The following is a 22653-nucleotide window of genomic DNA, read 5'->3' as shown; positions in this document are numbered from 1 at the left end:
TATCTTGACAAATAAGCTAAAAGTTGTCAGTTCTGGCAGGTGGAAGGAAAACTGTTCACATTCGCATAGAAGAGACACACATTTGCACAAACCATGAGTGATAGCAAATTACTGTTAACATATCATATGTGACAAAGGAAGAATAAAGACTTATATCATTACATTTGATTAAGTGCAGCAATGAGCTGTCCTTTAGAGTGTGCAATTTTTACAAATGAAAACATTAATGCTGCAATACAATATCCATCAACCCAAATCTATAAAGTACATTTTATCATCTTCGTGATCTAAATCTATTAAAGCCATCACTTTGCAGACAGTTCCATTTTTCATCACCTAACATTTGTTGTAATGACATTCCATGATACAGTACATACACATTAATGGGCACCCTGCTATTGGAACATTTACTCAGGAACTGACTCATTTCCCATTCATTCAACGGTCTTTGTTAAGTTGGAACATTTGGGTAAAGGGAATGCTTTACTCGACATAGGGTTGTTCCCATTGAGAAGTTTCTACTATGTGAGAAGTGATTAGAATCAAAGGTAAATATATCTGATTGTTCTTATTCTTATGTTAAGACAAATTTAAAAACTCAGGATTACATCATTTTGTAAATTTATCAGAAAGTCTTCTACAAAATATAACATTCCAGAGCACTGTTTTAAGAAAAAAGCAAAGTTGGCATAAATGAATATTGTGTAGATTAGGTTTTAGTTATAATGATTTTAAAATGCTGCTTTTCTCACCCAACAACATTAGTACTGTCTCCTAAAATTCACCACCGATGACCCCACCCCCCAGCAATGTAGGCACATCAGAACAAAACAGGGAAGGAAAGCGACTACTATAGTCATGTCAGTTTATACTGGATTAAAACCACTTTCATATTTTTCTGTGAATCCGGTTACTAAATTCCATTTTCTGCGCCGTATGTTATTCTTGGCACGTGCTCCCCTAATGTATGTTACTTTAGACCAGTGTTTTTTTTCTATGTTCGTTCCATATTTTATTTTTGAAATAGAGCCAGATGTTCCTCTATGAGTACTGTTTTGAAAATGCAGGCCAGCTGGTGCAGGAATCCTGACTTCGTTCCAAGTAGGTTTTAACTGTGGTATTTTAGAGAAAGTCGGTGTAACCACTTAAAAGGGAACTTGCAGATACATGTACAGGGTTGTAAATACCAAACTTGCATTTTGCATTTAGTTATTTTAAAAATGTTGAAGCACCATGTAACCCTATAATTCCCACACACACCCCAAATTCTGGCTCTATTATGAATGGGGAAACCACATAAAATACTTGCTTTATGTATGACATTGTCCATCGGGCAGTAGTAGAAAGATCTGAGTCTACAGTGCTTTAGGTCACATTGCAATTTACACAGAATTTACACAACAGAAACAGGCCATTTGGCCCAGGTGGTCCATGGCAGTGTTTATGTTCCAGACAAGCTTCCTCCTACCCCTCTTCACCTAACCCCACCAACAATCTTCCTTTCTTTTGTCCCTCATGTGTATATGTAGCTTTTTCTTAAATACATCTATGCTACTCACCTCAACTGCTCTTGTGGTAGCAGGTTCCAATTTATACCTTACCGAGGATATCCTGCCTGCTCCTTAATCTTTTGTTGATGTATCCACAAAAGCTCCCTTAGCCCTGCCTAGTATTGCCAGTAAATTCTCCAAGCAGAACATTGAGTTTGACAAAAAAATTCAGTTTTAGTTCATTTTCCGCCAGTTCATTACTTCTACCAGAAGTGAAGTGTAATTTTTCTCCACAAGTCTAATATTTAGTTCACTTACTAAAAGAAAATAAGATGGAGGCTAAATTGGCCAGTCCCTGAGACTGAATGCAGGACTTACGATGAACGCTTACCTCACAACCAGTCAATGTGATGCAGGCAGCATATCAACTTTGTGGTGCTTGCTCTTTACTATGATTGAAGCCGGTGTTAACTGTTCTGTTAACTGGCTGCATGCCTCGGAAGGGGGTCCAAAATCATGAGAGACTAGTGCAAGTTAAAACTAACTGGCACAACTTATAAAACCTGCATTAGGCGAGACACATTGCGGCTAAAGCAAGTGGTGGACATACTTGTACAAGTCACTGATATGGAAAAAGATTGAATGGTGGAACAACTTAGGAAAGAGCATGTCCAAGGTTCTCAGGCCCTTGGTTGAGAAGGAGCAGAGTAGGAGTGATGTGTTTGATTCCCAGGGAGCCAGGAGGCCCTCCAGACAAATGCTCAGAAGACACTGGGGTAGATCCAGAGACCCCAGATAATGCTCTGGGGACTGGAGTTTGAATCCCACCATGGCAAATGGTGGAATTTGGATTCAATAAAGATCTGGAAATAAAAATCTAATGATGACCATAAAACTATGGTCAATTGTCATAAAAACCCATCTGGTTCATTAATGTCCTTTAGGGAAGGAAATCTGCCATCCTTCCTTGGTCTGGCCTACACGTGACTCCAAACCCACAGCAATGAGGTTGACTTTTGAATGCCTCCAAACAAGGACAATTAGGGAGGGGCAATAAATACTGGCTTAGCCAGCAATGCCCACTTCCCATTAATGAGTTAAAAAAACTCATACATTCACACAAAACACTCATTCGTACTCCATCCACACTCAGACACACTCACATATGCCAGGAACACACACACTCATGCACACACCCACATTCACACACACTTGCACACAAACAAAACTCACTCTCTTACACACACAAACATACTCATACTCACACACATGCACACGGATAGAACACTTACACTCTCCCCCACAAACACACACTCAAATTCACTCACATAACCACCCACTCTCGACCTCACACAAATGTTAATTCACACTCACACTCACTCAGTCACACACATCACCCACACTCGGACACACGCACACAGACAAAACACTCATGCTCTCTCACACAAACATTCACACTTGTACACATGCACACAGGTAAAGCACTTACACTCACCCTTAACCATTCTCTCTCACGGACACACAAATGGTATTCACCTCTTACTTAGCCCACCTTCCTCACATCGTTAACACAACCTCACCCTTGTACGCACATATGAACATATAAAATAGGCGCAGAAGTAGGCCATTTGGCCCCTTGAGCCTGTTTTGCCATTTAATAAGATCATGGGTGATCTGTTTCTGTTACGAATTCCACATTCCCATCTACCTCCAATAACCTTTGATTCCCTTGCCTAACAAGAATCTATCCCCGCTTTAAAAATATTTAATGATCCCGCCTGCACCACCTTCTGAGGCAGAGAGTTCCAAAGTTGCACCTGAGAGATGTTGCAAATATCTCCAGCACCAACTGCACGAAACCTGATGCATCAAAATTCATGGCCATTGTCACCTTCACAGCTATTGGCAATGTGATCCTCACTCTGCTTGGAGCTTGCAGTTATGGCTGCAGTAGTGGGTAGATTTCAATGAGGATCTTCTTCAGTGAAGCAAAGAATTTGCATGCATATTTCTTGCTGAGGTTCAGGTAGAATTGTTCTCTGAATGTGCTGGCCGAAAATGACCTTCTGCAGAGGGCCCTTCTTCTCCTTGTTCCGCTTGCTCTGTTCCACATCCTGCTCTGTGTCGCTCTTGTTCATTGTCTCAGTCATGCTGTGTTCCAAGGGGAATGTTGACTACTGCACCCATGTCCGGGAGAAACTGGTTTGTCCAGAAGCCTTGAAGACAGGACCAACACATGCCACACCACTCCTGTAGACTTCAGCACTTTAAAGAACTCTACAAAGCACCAAGCACTTGTGCAATCGTAGCAATAGCCAGTAGCAATCAATCAGCGACTAACCTGAAAGTAGTTGCTGATACCTTTAAGTAGTGCTCTTGGGATCCTCCCTGCTGCTTAGCATGTGTTCAGCCTTGTGTATTTAAGAGATGCATTATCTGAAGTGTTGAGCTCCAAATTGGCAGTGCTGACATTAAATTAGCATTTCATGGTTTTATGGTTTCTCCATGATTTGTATGAAGCAGCTGTCTTTCATTTGTAATATTTTTCTTAGGTGCGAAATATTTCTCCAACTTGTCCATTAGCAGCTTAGCTTCCATTTTTATTTCCCTTGCCAAAACGCATTGTACACTATTATTGCTTCTCCACCTATAACATGTGGTGAAGTATTGACCGGCATATAATTCAAAGATTTGTTCCATGACATTGTCTTCTCATTGGAAATTAACTCTAAACTTTAAATATTCCCATTCGTTCTGACACCACATAGTGATCTGTAACATCATCTAAAAGTAAAGCGTCAGATTCCACACGAACACTGACAGCAACCAACTCTATCTCACCACCACCTCCCTCAACCCTTCCACTGCCTATGATTTGTCATGCTGTTTGTACAGAATCCAGTATTGGATGAGCAGAAACTTCTTCCAGTTAAATATTGAGAAGATTTATGTCTTCAATGCCCAACAGAAACTCCATTCCCTAGCCACCATATCCATCCCTCCTGGTCACTGTCTGAGGTCAAATCAGGCTGCTCACAACCTTGATCTATTTAATCCTGGCTTTATCTTCCAATGACATATTCTCTCCATTCCCAAGATTGTCTAATTCCACTTCTGTATCATTGGCTGTCTCATACCCTGCCTCAGCTCATCTGCTGACGAGAACTTCATCCAAACCTTAGCTGGCAAAAGACTTGACTAATCCAATGCTCTCCTAGTCAGCCTCGCAATTTTCACCCACTGTAAATTGAACTCATAGAAACCCTCCTGCCTGTATCCTAACTCTCAGCCAGTTCTGTTCATCGCGCCAGTGCTTGTTGACCTTTATTGGCTCCTGTTCCGGCAATGCTGCAATTTTAAAATTCACATCCTACTTTTCAACACCCTCTTTGGCCTCACCCCTCCCTATCTCTCTAACCTCCTCCAGCCCTATAATCCTCTGGAAAAAAATAGAGTAGCAAAGTGACAATGCTACTGAGTATCATAACACAGAGTATTGGACTAATGTTCGGGAAAATGAGCTCTAATCCCACCATGAGCTGGGGAATATAAATGCTGTTAATTAATAAAATTTAGAATAAAACAACTAGTATTAGAAATAAAAACAGAATTACCCGGAAAAACTCAGCAGGTCTGGCAGCATCAGCGGAGAAGAAAAGAGTTGGTGTTTCGAGTCCTCATAACCCTTTAACAGAACTGAGTGAATATAAGGAGGGGTGAAATATAAGCTGGTTTAAGGGGATGGGGGGAGGATCAGTAATGGTGATTATGGGCAGCTGTATTGTCGTGAAAATTCATCTGGTTCATTTGTGGTCTTTAGGGTAAGAAATCTGCTGTCCTGGCCTACATGTGAATCCAGACTCACAGCAATGTTGTTGACTCTTAACTGCCTTCTTAAATGGCCTAACAAACCAATAAAGTAGTTCAGCACCACCTTCTCAAAGGCAATTAGGGATGGACAATAAATGCTGACCTTTCCAACAAAGCCCACATACTGGAAATTAATAAAAATTAAATCTCCAATTCTGGCCTCTTGCACACACCTGATGTTAATGATTCCACCATTGGCAGCCTTTACTTCAGCTGTCTAGGGCCAAAGCTATGGAATACCCTACCCTAAACAACCTTGCTGTGTCTTGACCCCCTCCTTTAAATCTCCTTTTGCCACTTTTGGTCACTTCTCCTAATATCTCTTTATGTGGCTTGGTTTCAAATTTTGTCAAATCAATGCACCTGAGGGGTGTTTTACAGTATTAACAGTGCTATATAATTGCAAGCCATTGTTATTTTATACGGGGCTATCTTTAATATACCAGAAGTTTTATTCCAAAATATAAGCCACCTTCCAAAGTAGTTAGTGTTTCTACAAAGGCAAACAAAGTTGAAGTACAAATCAGCCAACGTCTAAACGAATGGCAGAGCAGCCTCAAGAGGCTGAATGTTTCTTCTCTTAATATCAGATAGCCCTGCAGAAAGGTGTATCTGACATTTCAGCAAAGGAATATGGCCCGGATTTCTGAGGAGCGGCAATTGTCATTGGATTGTCAGGAAATTTTCCTGGCCCGACGCTGCTCTGCATTTCTACCAGAGCCTTTTGAACCCGGCTGTCCCAGGAATGTGGAATACGGCGTCCCTCAGAGAACTCCATCGGATCATAGTAGTCAGGGGAAAATAAGACATGCCCTTTTTTATGGCACTAGCTGCCGTACGGTAAGTTTAAATCTCCAGTCTAAATGTTAGTGAATTGATGTTAGTGAATGGATGAGTGAATGGGTAGGTGGATGAGGTGGGTAAGTGGTTAAGGGCTTTGGTAGGTGAGGTAGGTAGGTGGGTAAGGGGTAGGTGGCTAAAATGGGAAGATTGCTGAGGTGGTAAGTGGGTAGGAGGGTAAGTGGATAAGTGGGTAGGGGGTATGTGCATGAAATAGTTAGATGCTTAGGTGGGTAGGGGGTAGGTGGGTGAGTGGGTAGTCAGGTTAGGGGTTAGTCAGGTCAGGTCAGGAGAGTATTTGGCCGATTGGGAGGGTAGCTGGGTAATCAGGGGGTGAGGAGGGTATGGGGGTTGGGGGTGTAATTGGGTGGGTCAGCAGTGTAGTCGCGGGGTCAGGAGGGTGGTTGGGAGGGTAATCTGGGGGGATTGGGGAGGTGAAGGCCAGGGTCAGTAGGATAGTCGGGGGGGCAGTGGAGTTTGGGTGGATGGTGGTGGGGTTGGGATGGTAGTTGGGGGGTAGGGGGAAATTTGGGATGTCGGTGGATATTTGGGGGATCGGAAGGGTAGTGAAGGAGGATTGGGGGGTGGTGGTTGGGGTCAGGAGGATAGTCAGGAGGATTTGGGGTGGTGGGGGTGGTGGTTGGCATGCGAATGTAGCCAGGGAGTTGGGGGATCAGGGTGAGGGGTTGGTGATTGGGAGACCAGTTGGGTAACGGAACTGTCCCAAGTCTCTAACTCTCAGAGTCAGGGACACTCGCAGAGGGTCCCAGTGAGTGGGAAAATTGCCCATCAGAAATTGAAACATCACAGACTTCAAATAGTCTGATGTGCATCTCAGTCGTACGACCATCTCCAACAATCTGGAGACTGGAAAATTTGGCTCCCTAGGGTTTTAATCATGTGATTTATTTTTAGCGTTCACATGGGCTTCATAAGCTGTTGCTCCAATCGCAAGCAGCCTAGAACGTAAAGAAATCTGTCTTGTTTAGCAATCCGCATATTTAATTCATTTCCATCAAATAGCCTCAAGCTGGCACATGCTGCATACAGTGAAAGGTCTGATTCAGTGTGTATGTAGCTGAGTACCATGTAGTTAGTGCACACTTTTGAACAATTTGGCTTGTATTTTCAAATTTTGAATGTATAAAGTTGGCTTATGTTTGGAGCGAGCACTACATGTACAATGACAAAGTTTTTGTATAGTTTTATTGTATGAACGTTTATAAATATTATGAATAGGGAGCATTGACTTGTTGTTTCATGATGCTGGGGGCCCATGACAGCTGTGATAACATGTTGCATGGGGCCACTTCGCTAAATTGCTGTAATATCTGAGCATTGCTTTGGAAATAGCATGCTTTTCCTGACAGGAATTAGCTTGGGTACACTTGTGATTCTGGTGTAACTTGAGCTGAGTGTCAAAGAGTAACTTCGTGGTGAGTCGTTGTCAATATGATTTCACAAATAATGGCTCCTTCCATCACCTTTCAACAGTGCTAATAATTAACACCAGCAAACATGCCAAACTAGAAATTAGCTCATCTACAGCTTTAAAGAAAGCTGACACATTCCCAAATCTTCCAATTCAAGAATGGTTCTAATATGTTAAGACAAGGCCAGGATTTACTGCTCTGTGCCTAAGTCCAATGCCAGGGGTGGGAAGCGAGAGTGTTGTCCTCCATGGAGCCCAGTGGGAACTCATGAGACACTGGGCTCATTAATTATGTAGTCCGGGGTTTCCGACATTGTTTGCGGCGGGATAGGCAGGAAGTCAGACGTCCTGCTGTCAGATCCGGGCACCTAGTTTAAAAGGCACCCGGACAGTTAGAACTTAATCGTGCTCTTAACTACAGACCAGGGTGTGGAAAGCTGAAGCCAAGGAGAACCAGTACCCAGATTCAGCAATGGCAGTACTGCTGAATGCAATGGAGGGACACCCTCTACTCAAGGGATGGACGGAGGAGACCTGCCCGACTTACCAACTCTGCATGGCGGGCGGCTGCCAGGGTGGTGAGCACCAATTGCAATCACCAGAGGACAGCCCTGCAGTGCAGAAAAAGGATGAATGACCCCCTCCATGCTGCTAGGGTAAATGAACCTTCTACTCCCCATACTCACCTCACTGAATGGAAACTGGGACATGGGCCTCAGTGGCAAGGCCACCAGCTATGCTGCCTATACATAAATGCCTGTCTCAACCTGATGTAGTGATGCCTCATATCCCTATTGCAGTCCATGTAGTCTGCAGGTAGAAAGGCGGCTGCGGGTCTTTGACTGTGCCACACAGAGATCTCATATTGTGTGTATCAGTGGGAGGGGAGGGTGGTGGTTGAAGTTGAGGGCACTAGCATTCGCTGCTGATGTCATATCCCCTGTCAGCCTTATCCTCTATCTGCATGAGCTCACCACTCTGGAGGGTGCTGCCGAATAATCCTTGTGGACTAGCTACAGTGCATCCTTCATAAGGAATATGGTAGCCAGTGGATTGATGGTGAAAACTGGCATCATGTGAACGCCACCTGCATCCCAATTACTCTCAAACCATCTTCTCTTCTTGCACAGGACAAGTTAACACACAGCAAGTGCAAGAGGGAGAGGGGCATGGCTGACCTCTGGCACCTTACACTGTTCAAGAGGTGGGTGCTCAGCTAGCAGGGGTGGCTTGGGACTGTTCATGTGCAGACAGCAAGGTCGGCATCCAGCCTTCGTCTTGTAAGGAACCATGCTTACTCTCTTTTCGTAGAAACCTAAGGGTCATGCTTAGTGCCATGTTGTAGGCAGCACATATAGTCACACACTCTCTCCTCTTTCAATTAGAGGTGTCAACAAGAAAAGGGTGAGGCCTGACCTTGAAACTGAGTCCAGCACCAACTTTAGTTGCAGAGAAGCGAGGATGATGAGAGTGATGAAGGCATTGCACCTGTAGATCTGTCTCCACAGTTACCTACACCCTCCACCAGCCCAGAGGCACACACCTCAGTAGGTAGGAGATCTAATTCAGGTGGTGTCTCACACTCTAGTTCTCATCACTCGGAGGACTGCTGTGGAAGAGGCTTCAGCTAAGTCTGAGTGAGATGACGAGCTCTGTGAACAGTCCTAGACAAGATGCTAGAGATGCAGCAAGAGGCAGGGGAACATCAGGTAGAAGTGTCAGAGGTCCTCAACAGAGTGGCATGTGAGGTGGAGGAGTCCGTTAGCCTGCTGGCTGATGATGCAGTGGTGCCAACATGTGCGTGCATCAAGCTCTCCATGGAGGCGGGTGGAGGACACCATGGAGAACTTGGTCCAGCAGAATACCCGATTTCTGCTGGAGATGCTTGTAAACCTGCACTCCATTGCTCTGGCCATGAGCGAGCTTTTACAGTGGCTATGCCAGAGAGGGATGGGGCGCCTTGACCTCTCTCCAGGTGCCTCTTTCCCTCATGGAGTCAGGGGGGGGCCTTCGGGCACCCAAAGGGTGGAGGAGCATCAGGTGGACACCCCTGAGACCTCCACTCCGGACTCTTTGAGGGTGCTTGGCCCTACCAATTCCCCTTTGTCTGGGACTCCATCAGCTCTGGCCTCAGGAACCACAGAGGTGTGCCTGCCCCAGAGCAGGAGACCCAAACTAAGCCAGGGCCCTCCAGGCTTCGAGGCTCCAGAGGACGCCAACCAAAGACATCAAAGACAACAGGGCACAGTGGTGAGCAGGCTGCCTCCAATCCTGCTGTGGATGTCAGGGGAGCACCTAGATGCAGTGGCAGGAAATGTAAAATAAAGAAGTACTGATCTCACTATAGTGGCACGGGTGCACTATCATTGTTCACTGTTGATGCACACTTGTTAATAGATGCACAGTTACACATTAAGGAGGTCTGCTGTCTTTTCATTGCATCAGTTTGCTTCCATGCCTATGCACAGCCCCTGTAATCAAGGGGACAACCCTGCCTGGATCTATATCCCTCCAGAACCATGTAAGCTCAGCGAGGCATCGATCTTTGCCATGCCCCTGAAAAGTTGCTCCTTTGCCCATCACAGCCTTTTCGATCCAATCACCTATGCCTTGTCAGAATGACATATTGGGGTTCCCCTTTAATTGTTCAGCTGAGCTGACCTGAAGTTCCGCCCACCTGATGACTCAATTTCCATCCAGCATTTCCATGTTTGGACTTTGAGGCACAGGGTATGCCTGGAGCGACCATGGTGGGGGTGTCCTTCGAGTCTTGCTCAAACACCTTTTACCCTCCCCCCATTATCCACATCCTTTCACCCCCCATCACCATTGATCCCCACGGTGTCACTGCCAACCTCCCCAGGGTCACCCTTGAACCACCACCCCCCATCACTCTTCAGCCCATTATAGTCCCCTTCCTCCCCGAAGAGCCTACCCCAGTCACTGTTCCAATGCCCACTCTTGTCCCTCCCACCCTAAATTTCAGTGTTTCAATTTGTCTCCCCTCCAACAACCCTTACTGCCCCTTCACCCATCATCGCAGGACCCTCACCCTCCAACCTACCACATACCATTGCCCCCTTTAACTGTAACTGTTCCATCATACCACCAATTCCCTTGCTTTGCCCCTCAGTGTTCTTCAATTGATACCACAGACCCCCTCCCTCCGAACCCTCCCTCATACTCACCCTTGTCTATGTGCAACCCCCACTCCACACTCATGGCCCCATTCTTCCCAAGCTCTTCTTTCACTCCTGCTCCATTTCCCCACTGCACTAATCCAAGAGCCCCACAAAATTTCCATCTGCACACCCCTCTGCCCAACTTTTGGCATCCAAACCTGCCACACCTCTTTGTGCCTCTCCTCCCCATCTTCTTCCCCCTCCCACCCCCACAAAGGATCTTGTTGAGCACCATTACCTGCTGCAGCTGTACACCTGATGCTGGATGCTCCACTTGGCCTAGCCTCCACTTGGCCAAGGCTTCACTTGGTTGAGGCTTTACTTGGTTGAGGATCCACTGGCTGCTCGAAACCCCACCTGCATATCCTGCTCCAACATCCCGAGGCTCCACCTGCAGTTCCTCCCCCACATTGAGAGGCTCCCCCTGCAGCTCCTGGTTCCATCATCTTTCATGCCTGGAAGTAGTCGAGAGTTCGGAGCATCGTAACTACAGCCCGGGAATTGGAGCGCAGCCATTCTTACCTGGGCATGCAGCAGAGTCAGTCGGGAGTGCGGCCATTTCAGCTGCTGAAGAAACTGAGTGAATAAAACAAGTCCGACATCATAGGAAACTAGTAAGTTGATTGGCCAGTATGTGCTTGGTGTAAGGGACAGTGTGTTAACAGCTAACTTAGGACACCAGAGTTAAGGTAGATTGTTAAATAAAAAGAACTAAAATTTGAAAATAAATAAAATCATTAAGGTAAATACCTAAAACACATACCTGTGTAATTAAGAAAAGTATAACTTTTAATTGTACGTGATATTTGCATTGAATAGGCACAATAAATTCTAGCATACATAAGAATTATTATAAGTTAATTAAGAAAATAAATTAAATTAGTTGAATAACAAGTAACAATGGCAGGACAGATGTTATGTTGCAGCTGTGGAATGTGGAGCTTTTGGACTCCAAGGCGATTCACGGCAACACGCCTGCAGAAAGTGTAAGCAGCTAGAGGAATTCTGGATCAGGATTATTGATCTGGAAGCTGAACTGCAGACACTATGCAACATAAGGGAGGGGGAGAAATAGCTGGTCACTTTGTTCCAGAAGACAGTCACATTCAAAATAGGGTCATCTGTTTTTGTCAGCAGTGAGGGACAGGAAAATGTGACTTTGAGTGAGGCAGGTAAAGGGATTGAGCAGGCAATAGTGGGGGAGCCTCAGGCTTTGCAATTGTCAAACATATGTAAGGTGCTTGCGACCTGTGTGGATGAAAGTGAGGTCTGCAAGGTGGATGAGCAGGCTGGCCATGGCACCATGGTACAGGAAGCCGTTCAAGCAGGGAGAGCGAAAAGGAATGTAGCAATAATAAGGAATGGTATAGTGAAAGGGATTGACATTGTTCTTTGCAGCAAAGCGCTAGAGTCCAGAAGGCTGTGTTGCTTGTCTGGTGCCAGGGTTCAGGATATTTGCTCAGGGCTGGAGAGAAAATTAGAGTGGCAGGCGGAGGATCCAGTTGTTGTGGTCCATGTAGGTACCAATGACATAGCTAAGACAAGGAAAGAGGCTCTGCATAGTCAGTATCAGGAGATAGACACCAAATTAAGAAGCAGAACCTCAAAGGTAATCATCTCAGGATTATTATTTGAGCCACATGCAAATTGGCTTAGGGCAGTAAGATTGGAGAAATGAATACATGCCTTAAAGGCTGGTGTGGGAGAAGTGGGTTCCAGTTCATGGGCCACTAGTACCAGTACTGGGGAAAGTGAGTATGAACCATTGGGACATTCTATACCTGAGCCATGCTGGGACCGGTGTTCTTGCAAGCTGCATAACTAGGGAAGTAGAGAGGGTTTAAAACTAAATAGTGAGGGTAAGGGATCAAATTTGGTAAGATGTAGTAAATCAAAGAATGGAGACAAGGCAAGAATGGAAGGTATTAATGTGAGAAATGATAAACTGAGTATGAACGGAAGGGATGGAGAGTATATACCTAAGAGTAAATCAGCAGATAATGCTTGAGGTTACAAAAATAATAAAAGTGCAAAACTTAAGGCTTTGTATCTGAATGCACATAGCATTCAAAACAAAACAGATGACCTGATAGTCCAAACTGAGATAAACAAGTATAATCTAATGGCTATTACAGAGACATGGCTGCAGGATGCCATAGATTGGGACCTGACCATTGAAGGGTACATGAGATTTAGGAAGGACAGGAAGCTAGGGAAAGGTGGAGGGGTGGCCCTGTTTATTAAAGGTGACATTAGCACAACAGAGAGGGGTGACCTAAGTTCAGGAAACCAGGATATAGAAGTGGTTTAGATGGAACAGAGGAATGTTAAAGGCAAGAAGTCGCTTGCGGGAGTGGTGTACATGCCACCTAACAGTAACTATATGGTAAGGCAGGGTATCAAAGAAGAAATAATGGAGCTTGTCAGAAGAGTAGGGCAATTATCATGGGGGATTTTAATCTACATATAGACTGGTAAAATCAGATGAGCAAAGGTAGTCTAGATGAGGAATCCACAGAATGATTTTGGGACAGTTTCTCAGAACGTTCTGGCACCAAGCAGGCTAAACTAGACCTGGTATTGACCAACGAGACGAGATTAATTAATGATCTCATAGTGAAGGCGCCCCTAGGTAGCAGTGAACATTAATATGATTGAATTTTACATTCAGTGTGAGAGAGCGAAGACTAATATCTTAAACTTAAACAAGGGCAATTATGAGGGCATGAAAGCACAGCTAGCAAAAGTGAACTGGCAATTTAGGTTAAGGGATAGGTCAACAGAGAAGCAGTGGCAGACAATTATGGAAATAGATACATTCCAATGAGAGAGAAAAATTCCAAGGGGAGGATCCACCATTCATGATTAACTAAAAAAAAGTTAAAGATAGTATCAAGCTTAAATAAAAAGCATATAATTGTGACAAGATGGATGGCTGGCCCGAAGAATGAACAGAATATAAACAACACCAAAGAATGACTACTAAGTTAATAAGGAAGGAAAAATTAGAGAAGAGAGAAAGTTAGCTAGCAATATAAAGATAGATATTTGAAAAAGTAAAGTGTAAACAAAGTGAGCATTGGTCCTATAGAAAGTGAGTGTGAGCAATTAATAATGGAAAATAAAGAGATGGCAAATGAATTGAACAAATAACATTGCAGAAATAGCTGTAAATCAAGAATTGGAAGGGAGGGAGGAACTCAAGAAAATTATAATCAACAGGGAATTGGTATTTAGCAAATTGTTGGAACTGCAGGTTGACAAGTCCCCGGGTCCTGATGGATTTCATCCTAGGGTCTTAAAAAAAGTAGCGAGTGTGATAGTTGATGCATTGGTTTTAATTTTCCAAAATTCACTAGATTCAGGGAAGGTTCTATTAGGTTGGAAAATAGCTAAGGTAACTCCTTTATTCAAAAAGGGAGAGAGACAGAAAGCAGGAAACTATAGGCCAATTAGCTTAACATCTGTCATGGAGAAAATTTTAGAAGCTATATTAAAGATGTTATAGCAGGGCACTTATAAATTCATTGGAATGTATCTATAAATTCAAGGTAATCAGACAGAGTCAACTTGGTTTTATGAAAGGGAAATCATGTTTAACCAATTTATTGGAGTTCTTTGAAGAAGTTACATGTGCTGTGCATGAAGGGGAATCAGTGGGTGTACTGTACTTAAATTTTCAGAAGGCATTTGATAAGGTGCCACATCAAAGGTTATTGTGGAAAATATAAGCTCATGGTGTAGGGGGTAACATATTGGTATGGATAGAATATTGGTTATCTAACAGGAAACAGAGATCATTTTCTGGTTGGCAAGATTTAATGAGTGATGTGCCACAGGGATCGGTGCTGGGGCCTCAACTTTTTACAATTTATATAAATGAATTGGATGAAGATTCTGAAGATATGGTTGCTAAATTTGCTGATGACACAAGGATGGATAGGAAAGTAAGTTGTGAAGAGGACATGAGGCTACAAAAGGATAGGTGAGTGGGTAAATATCTGGCAAATGGAGTATAACATGTGAAAATGTGAAATTGCCCATTTTGACAGGAAGAATAAAAAAGAAGCATATTATGGAAATGGTGAGAAATTGCAGAGCTCTGAAATGTGGAGGGATCTGGTTGTCCTAGTGTATGAATTCCAAAAGGTTAATATGCAGGTACAGCAAGTAATTAGGAAAGCTATTAGAATGTTATTGTTTATTGTGAGGGGAATTGAATGCAAGAGTAGTGAGCTTATGTTTTGGTTATACTGGGCATTGGTCTGACCATATCTGGAGTACTATGTACAGTATTGATCTCCTTATCTAAGGAAATATGAAAATGCATTGGAAGCAGTTCAGAGAAGGTTTACTAGACTAATACCTGGAATGGGTGGGTTGTCTTATGAGGAAAGGCTGGACAGGCTAGGCTTGTATCCGTTGGTGTTTAGAAGAATAAGGGACGACTTGATTGAAACATATAAGATCCTGAAGGGACTTGTCACGGTGGATGTGGAAAGGATGTTTCCTCCTGTGGGAGAATCTAGAACTAGGGGTTGCTGTTTAAAAATAAGGGGTGCCCTTTTAAGACAGAGATGAAGAGAATTTTTTTCTCTGAGGGTCGTGCATCTTTGGAGCTCCCTCCCTCAACAGGTGTGGAGGCTGAATCTTTGAATATTTTTAAGCCAGAGGTAAATAGATTCTTGATCAGCAAGGGGGTGAAAGGATATTGGGGTAGGCAGAAATGTGGAGTTGAAGTTAAAATCAGATCAGCCATGATCTTATTGAATGGCACAGCAGGCTCAAAGGGCCAAGTGGCCTACCCTGCTCCTAATTCATATATCCATATGTTCGTATGCTCAGGCTCCACTTGCTACTCAAGGCATCCATCCAGTTAACTCCCAATTTGTGCATGCCATGTTGGTCCGGATGTGTTCTAAACCGGCATGGAGTCCTGCTGTCAGGTTGGCCGATAGGATGGGGTGTGGGAGGATATTCTGTTCAGGCGTTCTTTTGACTCCAGACTTTGAGGCGCAAAATGGCTACCCGATGGCCTCTGGCAGGAATGGCAACTTGCCATTATCCCAGCATGATGGTCTGGACCGCAAGTTCCCACCATTATTTCACTACTTCGAGAAATTAATTTTTCAGTTCCCGATGTATTGTCTGCTCCCTTGCCATGAACCCCGCTGCTGGGGTTTCCGGCCCAAGAGTTGAATGTGCTTTGCAATTTAATCTGTATGTATACCCAACATTCCATGACTTTCAATGAAGGAAATAAAATAACAATAGTACATGAAGGCCTGTTGGTGACATCAAAATGTTGAGAACATAAAATGGATGTGTTAGGTTTTGCATTACAGTTAGACATGCCCTCCCACCTCCGTCTCTGAAAACTTGGAATTGTACATCAGGAAATATGCATTCTGGTTCATTTTAAGTGCTTATATACTCCCAATTATTAGATTTTTGTTTTTTTCCTCAAGAATAACCCTCCTACACCCAACACCTACCACCTGCCACCCATCCCCCACTCCCCATTTCAGTGCATGAAAGCAGTCTCTGCATTCCAGATCCAATTCACAGAGACACTACATCCCGCCCAATGACCCACAGAATAGCTTTCACAGAGATAATCCCCATTATCACTGGCATTATTTACTCTAACTTTCACCAATTCAACCATTTCCACTTCCAACCTACTGAGCTGGTACTCTTCTAGTTCATGATGCCACAGTTTTTGCCTGTTTCCTCACAGTTAATGTTGGTACTCTCCACATAACTCCAATCCTTTCACTTCTTCATCTCAAAGCAACACTCCCAGCTCCTGTTTCCTTTCTCCTTCCTTACATTACTATTCCTTATCCTTCCACTTACCTCCTTGTCATTGATTTCACTTTTGCCATCTTCCATTCTCCTCCTTTCTCAGCATTCCATTCTTCCTTTCCTTCTACCCACCCTCCACTTTCCTGTCGATATGCAATTTGACCCCTCCCTTCCTTGAACATTTTCCTATGTGTTTTTCTACTCTGTCTCCTTGCCAAACATTCTGGTCATTGACTTGGAATGCATTTGCTACAGCTCACTCCTGCCAGACAGCTCCATGTACTTCCCTTGCTAACTGATTGCCACTCCTGTATAGTAAATGAAAATGGTCATTCTCATTAGAATCTTTATCTGCATTCTAGGTCCTTAACAGTGAGAACAGTGAAGAGGAAGTGTGAGTCCTGTCCCATGTGTTAGCTAGTGGGCCTGGTTTTAGTTGTGATGAAGGGTGCAAGGTTGGGGGATGCTTGGGGCATGCTGGAGGTGGGTGGGTGTCAGATGGTCAACACAGTTGTGCTGATTTGTATTAGGAAACACTGAGAGACTTTCCAGGTCCCAAACATGTCAGTGCGAGATCCTAATGGTTGCCATTTACAAGGTGACCTGGCTGATGTTCCTTTCCTAATTAAGAGATACTAGGACAAACTGTAGCACATCCAACACCACTTGAGTTGAGGTCAACAAACTCAGCACAGCCTCTAAATGAACGCGGAACCTTCCTGGTGTCACACTCACAAGGTGAAACATGATTTTTCTGTATGATAGACAAACCTTTTGCTTATAGAAATGATCATTATTATTTAACCAGGAGAAGTTGCAACACAGGATAACATGAATGAAAATACATGAGACTCAATATGCTCATTTTTTTACACAGGCACACATTCTATGAAAAATGCCTTTTCTGCAGTTTCTTTCTGAAGAAAATCATCCTGACAGGGAATTTTTATTTGGGTGATTCATTTTAAAAATTGAACAGTTTTTTTTCACAAATTATGATTGAAAGCTAGGGTCTTGGCTTTTAAAGCTCTCATTCAGCCTCCTCCATATTTGTAAAATATTTTCCAGCAATAATACAGTTCAAATGACTGTAAAAATGGATCTTCCTGCACAAACTAAGCTAACAGAGTATGTCAATCTGCATGTTATATTTCCTAAGTTCTGACTCAGTAGTCCCTCCTGGATATTTCACTGACAGGTTATGATTAGCTTCTTGTAGTCCACATCCTCTAACAGGAAACTTTCGGAAGCCTGGAATGTGAGGGGCAGCTGTCTGCGCTGAATCAGAAGTCATGAGTACTGCATGACTCATTCAAGCACCTAAAAAGAAACTTTATGGATTAAGGAAATACAAACAAAAACAGGGCAAACATTGTCTAGGGAAATTTTCATAAAAGCAGGATTGCCAGGCATTTTGTGACTGAATCCATACATTGTTAAATTGTGGGACTTTTTTTTTATTATTTTTCCTTCCTTTGCAACTATTCAAACAATGGAAAACACATGGTAATACCATGATGCTTTGCTTCTGTGTTAATGTCAGAGGTGATTTATGAAACAATGTGGCTAATATTTTCTTTTATGTGAAGCACTTTCCTTTAGTATTTAGAGGTTGCTTATGGTTTCAGATTCATAATTAGGATGTTTTACTGCAATAATACTGATAAGGGCAACTTGTTAAGATGTTAACTGTGGCTCAATGGTATCACTATCACCTCTGAGTCAAGAAGTTGTGGTTCATCTTCCTCCAGAGGTTTGAACACAGAGTTTAGGCATCTCAGTGCAGCACTGAAGGAACACTGCGCTGTTGGAAGGTGCAGCATTTCCGATGAGATGTCAATCCAAGGTCCCATCAGCCCCCTCAGGTGAGTGTGAATGATCCTATGCAACAATTTTGGAGAAGAACAAGGGAATTTTTCCCAGTGTCCTGGCCAATATTTACTCCTCAACCAACATCACTAAAATAAATTATCTGTCATCATCACCTTGCTGTTTGTGGGTCCTTTCTGTGCTCGAATTGGTTGCCACATTTTCTGCATTACCACAGTGACTAAACTCCAAAAGTACCTAATTAAATAGAAAAGCTGTGATAATGCAAGTTCTTTCTTTTTCTTTAATCCATGTAAGAACCTTCCCTTATTCATTTTAACATGAGCAACTCTCTGCCACAAGTAAATTATTGTACTTGTTCTGAAGCAACACATTGTGATGCAGCAAAAGCCAAGAATCATTTGTGTGTGCTGTTGTATGTCAGATTTCTAATTGTGTTGCAACAATCATTAAGGGTGTAGTTAAAGGAACAGGGCAGTAATTAGATGCTGCCGTGCCCATTTTTTGTGGGCAAAAAATTAGAACTGGAAGACCAATCTCCCATGGTGACTTCCAAGTGTCCAGGGCACCTGCCTAGAACAGTTGTTATGTGCCTTGACTAGCTAATAATGAAATACTTTTGTTTGCTGCAGTGAAAAGTTCCCATAGTCTAGATCCAAGAACTTCCAGATCCTCTGAAGAAAGTAACAGAAATTGCACATCCTGATTTCTTTTCCTGCTAAACTTCAGCACCAGAGATATGTGGGTGTTATATATGAGGGCTGGATTTTCTGCTCCCTCGCTGGTGGGTTTGAAGGCAGCAGGGCAGGGAAAGTAAAACCTAGCAGGCGGCCTTTCTGCCACCTTCCTGCCGTCTCCGATCTAAAATTTTATAAGGTGTGGCGGAGGTGTCAGGTGGCCAAGTCACCCTTGGGTCTATAGAATCCCTTTAATTGCCAATTACTGGCCACTTAAGGCTGTTGGTATTTTAGCCAGTATGGGGAGAAGGCTCACGCCATGCGGGAAATCTGCCAGCTTTAGCTGTGTGGACTGGGGTCGGGCAAGGAGGAGACCTCCTGAGCCCATTTGAGAAATTTCCAACCTCCAGGTCAACCCCCCCGCTTTAACTCTCCCCCCCCAAACTCTTGAACCAGGCTGCCACCTCCCCCATCGCTCTCACTAAGGCCCTGACTCCAGACTTACCTAAGATTCTCGGCATGATGGGACTGCCTGTAGTCCCAGCAGTGGCCATCACTTCTGCTGGTGCAGCTAGGACTACAGAACTGCTGGCCATCCTACTGGCTGACTGCTCTCTAAGGCAAGACTTCCTCTCGAGATAGGGGCAGAAGTCTTGCCTTAAAGCAATTAAATCTGCCCCTCATCATTAAATTGCTGAGGGGCAGTCATCGGGATGGTGGGCTATCTTTCCCCTGACTTTTTAGCTGGGGTGTGGGGTGGGTGGTGGTGGTGGGGTGGGGGGGGGGGGGACAGTGGTTGGGACCACAGCACCCTGTAAAATCCAACCCTATGTCAGTGTGGCACAGGCAACACACCAGGTACAAAGATGGGAAGCAAGGGTATCTCTAGAGCTGTAAAACAAAAACAGAATTACCTGGAAAAACTCAGCAGGTCTGGCAGCATCGGCGGAGAAGAAAAGAGTTGACGTTTCGAGTCCTCATGACCCTTCGACAGAACTTGACTCAAGTTCTGTCAAAGGGTCATGAGGACTCGAAACGTCAACTCTTTTCTTCTCCGCCGATGCTGCCAGACCTGCTGAGTTTTTCCAGGTAATTCTGTTTTTGTTTTGGATTTCCAGCATCCGCAGTTTTTTTGCTTTTATCTCTAGAGCTGTGTTGGGTGAAGCAGGATTCAAATTCTGGAGAAAATTATTTTTTATCAATCCACCATCCAAAAAAAAATGTCATTTATGGTTTAAAAAAAAAGGTAAAAATTATTTGAAATGTTTTTACCTTATAAAGAGAATTCCAATTTATTCATCAGAAAATGAAAGGGACCTTGACATAGTCACAATCCTCAGTTGCTCCTTGTACTTTCATCAGTGGCTCCTCATTCCAGTGTAAATAAGCTGCATGTTTGCTTTAACCATAGGAAGCTGCTGTCTCTATTGTTTGTCCTCTATTTTGCATCAAACTTTATTAATCCCAAGTTTGCATTCATACACAAACTGGACAATGGAACACTCTACTTACTTACCTTTGAATAATTAATTAAAATAGCAATTTGAAATGTAACTGCCCTCCCAGAATGTTCTGAGTGGCCACTTTACTCTTCCATCAGCACTCTGCACTGGATTAGTGAAACACTGACTGGGAAAGTGAACATTTTCAGCTTTTTTCAGTTGCTTGTGGAATTTCTTAAGACAAAACACAGCTGCCGTCCTGCTGTGTTGAGTTAGGTCTCTGGGCTGTGTTCTTGCCCATGGTTTAAACTTCACTTACAAAATGAAGGTTAAGCTAGTTTCAAGCTGTGCTTCTGTCCACTGCCGATCACAAAAAAGGTCAGAAATAAAAATGAGCAAAAAACGCAATCTTATAACTTAAGTAAAAATACATACGTTTTCAATATTCCAACTGATGATAAGTTAATCTGTTTCAATAGTGTTATTTGAGTTAGGACCTTGGTCATGCCCCTTCGCTCTCTGAGGGGTGTCATGACATTCTTTACATCCATCTGAGCAAATAGCTGGGGACTCAGTTTAATATCTCATCTAAAATATAGCACCTCTGACAGTGCAGGGAGCGGTGTGGTGGGCACCGAAGGAGTTTTTGATGATTTCAAGGCTCCTGCACAATCTAGTTACTCCCAGGCATGGTTGGACTAGTGGGAAATCATTTGGAATACTACATGATGGTGAGAATGAGCAGAAGCCACACAGAATGAGGGAGGTGGAGGAATGGTAGAATGCTTCTCAGCAGGAGGCCATATCCGACCTGATTGCTCAGGAAGTAATTCTTCGACCTGAAACTCTGCAACAAACAGAAGTCTGCCCTTCAGTAAGGCTCATCACTAGAACTTGCCATTGCTGCAGCCACAGCTGTGAACTCAGAGCAGGGTGAGGACAGTATTACCAGTGGCTGTGAGGGTGAATGTGATAATGGACTTTTTTCATCTAGCTCCTTCCAGGCTGGAGCTGGAGCTATTTGCAACATTTTGCAGTTTTGTGCAAGGAAGGTCTATTCTTTGACAGCGAGCTACATTTTATTCTCTCTTGCCAAAGAACAGCAGGCAGAGCAAGCACACAGCTTCACTAGGATCATAGGCTTTTCTGTGCTGCAAGGTGCAATTTACTGTAGGCACATCACTTTGTGGGCACTGCATGTCAACTGTACCATGTACCAGAACCAAAAGAGATTCCATTCCTTCTACATTCAGCTGGTGTGTGGCCATTGGCAGCATCATTGATTCACAGAACTGTTACAGCACAGAAGGAGGCCATGCAGCCTATCATGTCTGCACTGGCTCTCCAAATGAACAATTCACTTAGTACCATTCCCCCACCTTCTCCCCGTAACCCTGCACATGCTTCCTTTTCAGGCAACAGTCTAATTCCCTTTCAAAGGCCTCGATGGAACCTGCCTCCACCACACTCTCAGGCAATGCATTCCAACCTTAACCACTCATTGACTGTAAAAACTTTCCCCCATCGCTTTTACTAATTACTTTAAATCTGTGCCCTCTTGTTCTGAAGCCTTTTACGAGTGGGAACAGTTTCTCCCTATCTATTCTCTTGATCCCTCACAATTTTGAATACCTCTATCAAATTTCCTCTCAGCCTTTTCATCTCCAAGAAAAACAGCCTCAACTTCTCCAATCTATCTTCATAACTGAAGTTCTTCATCCCTTGAACCATTCTCGTGAATCTTTTCTCTAATGCCTTCACATCTTTCCTACAGTGCGGTGACTAAAACTGGATGCAATGCTCCAGTTGAGGCCAAACTAGTGTTTTATACAAGTTCAACCTAACATCCTTGCTCTGTACTCTGTGCTCCTATTAATAAAGCCCAGGGTACTGTATGCTTTATCAACAGTGCTCTCAACCTGTCCTGCTATTTTTAAAGGCTTATTCGCATATACATCCAGATCCCTTTGCTCCTGCCCCCTTGAGAGTTGTACCCTTTATATTATATTGGTTTTCCATGTTCTTTCTACCAAAATGAATCTTTTCGCAATTCTCTGCACTGAACTTCATCTGCCACTTGTC

The 22653-nt window shown here is 43.6% G+C and overlaps 1 long non-coding RNA gene across 1 annotated transcript in view; it reads left to right on the top strand.

Annotated features, from left to right (window-relative positions):
• Positions 1 to 460: 460 nt before the first annotated feature.
• LOC121282130 overlaps positions 461 to 22653 on the top strand; it is an 82134-nt gene continuing 59941 nt past the window's right edge. The window contains exon 1 of the long non-coding RNA XR_005943997.1: positions 461 to 548. This is a non-coding gene — a long non-coding RNA (uncharacterized LOC121282130). The remainder of the gene's footprint in view (positions 549 to 22653) is intronic.

Source organism: Carcharodon carcharias, chromosome 9 (genome assembly GCF_017639515.1).
Source record: "Carcharodon carcharias isolate sCarCar2 chromosome 9, sCarCar2.pri, whole genome shotgun sequence".
Classification (NCBI taxonomy): Eukaryota; Metazoa; Chordata; class Chondrichthyes; order Lamniformes; family Lamnidae; genus Carcharodon; species Carcharodon carcharias.
This window is presented reverse-complemented; position numbering and strand designations above follow the sequence as displayed.